This window comes from Dioscorea cayenensis, chromosome 15 (assembly GCF_009730915.1).
Source record: "Dioscorea cayenensis subsp. rotundata cultivar TDr96_F1 chromosome 15, TDr96_F1_v2_PseudoChromosome.rev07_lg8_w22 25.fasta, whole genome shotgun sequence".
Taxonomy (NCBI): domain Eukaryota; kingdom Viridiplantae; phylum Streptophyta; class Magnoliopsida; order Dioscoreales; family Dioscoreaceae; genus Dioscorea; species Dioscorea cayenensis.
The window spans coordinates 11,482,877-11,486,196 of NC_052485.1; the positions used below are offsets into that span (position 1 = coordinate 11,482,877).

The 3,320-nt window shown below is 39.9% G+C and overlaps 1 non-coding gene across 1 annotated transcript; it reads right to left on the reverse strand.

Moving 5' to 3' along the window:
- Positions 1-1,952: 1,952 nt before the first annotated feature.
- LOC120278393 lies at positions 1,953-2,057 on the reverse strand. The gene has a single exon (XR_005541723.1). It is a non-coding gene; the product is annotated as a small nucleolar RNA R71 (small nucleolar RNA).
- Positions 2,058-3,320: the final 1,263 nt, after the last annotated feature.

The window sequence follows — 3,320 nt, forward strand, 5'->3', positions numbered from 1 at the left end:
TATTTGTTTTGATTGACATACATGCTTACATAGAAAAAGATGGTTCATCTTAGTTGCAATGATTGTATTCTTGAGTTTATGAGACTTTTTAACATTGAATGTTCTCATGCTCTAGTTCTTGCTTGAATTTCTAAGAATTTCTGCCTGATTGACAATTGTTGCACTACTCGCTTATTAAACTGTTTTGGAAACTCAAGTTCAATGTTAAAGAGACTAGTTATAGTTGTTTCTTTTGTTAATGAAAAAATATATGAAAAAAGTGAAAAGGAAGAACAAAATAGTTTTATTGTTTAATTGTGCTTGTTGGATGGAAAAAGCTACCACCTATGAAGTATGAAGCTACTCTCATAAGTTGGATACTAGTTATGCCCTAATGAGAGAAAGAGCTATCTCATAGGATGAGTGAAAGCTACCACCCCGGTATAAAGAGCTACCACCTTAAAAGTGTGAAAGCCACCTTAGCGGCCGCTTTGGAAAGGGATACCTCAGAGGATGTGTGAAGCTACTACCATCGCTTTAATTTTTGTTACTTTGTGTAGATAAATAAGTCCTTTATACTTAGAACTTTGAGGAGTATACTTTGGGTTGACTTGAGTGAGTTTGCACACACACTTACATAATTTCGGGTATGTTGTCCTTTTTGATTCAAGTTTTTAGCTAGAGCATTGATTTTTCTTATTTAATGTTGAAATTTCCCTTACATGTAGAATGCTCTCTTTGCATGCTTTGGTGAACCTAAGGCCAAGAACATCCAATATTTCCATCGTCTATTCTTCAATGTTTAAAATTTTCTTGAGGACAAGCAAAAACTTAAGTGTAGGGGAGTTTGATAAGTGCTTGTGTGATAAGAGTGCGAAGTGTTCTTTCTTATGATGAGCATTACATTTATTAGGTTTTAGCACTAATACTTGTGCATTTGTGTTACTTTCATGCATATAGGGTTGTGAAGCCGAATGTTAAAGAAAGAAGCCAAGACTCATTAGACATCAGTTAGGAGACATAATGATTGGTTTTGCCCTTGAAACAATAGTCCTAGGTTGAGCAATGTAAGGGTGGTCCATTTTCTATCGATTGTCTCTCCTTACTACTATTGCGCTTCTTTTCTCTTTTCTTTATTTGTATTTGCATTGATATTATTCACACAACCCTTAAATCATCTTCACTGTAGTTAAATAGTAATTCTTGTGTTTCTGAGCACTATTCCCTACGGATACGACTACCCACTCACCAGGGTACTTTATTACTTCGACAACCCATGCATTTGCGGTACACACACGCAAAGGGTGTGTCAAAGTTTTTGGTGTCGTTGCCAGAGGATAGGCATTTTGGAAGCATTTTGTACTTTGCTATTTTAGCTATTCATCACTTGTTCTATTTCACACTTTCTTATTCTTCCATCGCTCTGATTTGTTTTCTTTTTTGGTTGTAGCTCCAAGTTATGACCTGAGGAAACCCTTCGACACAGGTTAAAGGTGATCCAGACATTGGAAGGAGAATTCGCAAAAGGGGGAAAAGAATCTATACAAGAATAGTCAAATCAAGCTGAGATAGAAGGTGAAGGGTTTGATAATATGGCAGAACAGAATGAGTAGCAGAGGAAACTATTAGATTATGCTAGACCTGCAGTTCTTGGCACACAATCCAGTATTGTGCGGCCCTCAATTACAGCTCAGAGTTTTGAGCTCAAGCTAGGCTTCATCCAGATGTTACAGTAGTCAGAACAATTTAATGGTTTGGTAGATGATGATCCAAACAATCATATTGAGAACTTTTTGGAAGTGTGTAACACGCTCAAGATTAATGGTATCACTGATGATGCTATCAAGTTGAGAGCCTTCCCATTTTCCTTGAAAGAGAGAGCAAAGCAATGGCTACATTCATTACCTAGAGCATCATGGGAGGAGATGGTAGAAGCTTTTCTTGCCCGATATTTCCCTCCCAAAAAATCCGTGAAGCTTAGGAATGAAATATCCTCTTTTGCTCAAGGAATTAGAGTCTCTTTTTGAGACATGGGATAGGTTCAAGGACCTCCTGCGGAAATGTCCTCAACATGGGTTCCCCGAGTGGATAATTATTCAGATTTTCTACAGTGGAATGAACCCAAGCACGAAGTAGTTATTTGATGCTACAGCAGGAGGTACCATAGGAAGAAAGACCCCCGAAGAAACCCGACATCTCATCGAAGAAATGGCTATGAACAGTTATCAGTGGAACACAAGGGACAGAAAGAAGGTAGCCGGACTTCATGAGATCAATGCAGTCACATCATTGGCGGCCTAGGCTGAGTCATTGAGCAAGAAGTTAGACACTCTAACTTCTCATAGAATGGCGGCCGCGATGAGTTGTACTGGGTGTGCTGGAGGACGTGAGCCATTTGATTGCCCTATTTTGATAGGTAGAACTACTTCCGTGGAACAGGTTGACTTTGTAGGTAATGAAATGAGAGGTCAAGGAAATCCGTATAGCAATACCTACAATCCGTGGTGGGGGAGCCACCCAAAACTTTTGTGGAGTAATCAAGGGCAATAAAAGACTATAGCACCATTGGGTTTTGAACTATAACAACAAGCCCAAAACATGGAGAATAGAGTTTCAGGTTGATGCCGCACTTCACAACCACACCGCTTCATTGCACAACTTGGACAACCAAGTGGGACAAATTACGAAGTCAATCTCGAAAAGACCTTAAGGGAGTTTGCCTAGCAACAAGGAGACCAATCCAAGAGAGCATGTGAAGGTGATCACTTTGAGAAGTGGGAGTGAAGTTGGCAGCAAACTCCCTAGAGGGAAGACCAATGTTGAGTCACCCGAGGTCGTGGAAGTTGAGGAGAGTGCCAAAGTGAAGGAGGTGGCAACCCCACTTTACAAGCCAAGAATCCCCTACCCTTCAAGATTGAATAATGACCAAAATGATGAGTAATACAAGAAGTTCTTGGGTCTATTGAAGCAGTGCCACATCAGCATCCCATTTGTTGAGGCGTTGTCTTAAATGCCTCGCTATGTAAAGTTTTTCAAGGACCTCTTGACCAACAAGAGGAAGTTGGAGGAGAGTACATTTGTGATCTTCGATGCCACTTGTTCTGTGGTGTTGCAAAAGAATATGCTGAATAAGAAGAAGGACCTCATAAGCTTTATCATTCCATGCAACATTCGCAATTTGGGTGAAGAGAAGGTATTGGTGGATTCAGGGGCTAGTATCAATGTCATGCCTTTTAATTTCTTTCAAAAACTAGGCTTGGAATAGCCTAGAACCACTCGGATGATACTTCAATTGGATGATCGAATAGTTAGACATCCGAGGGGCATCATTGAAGACGTAC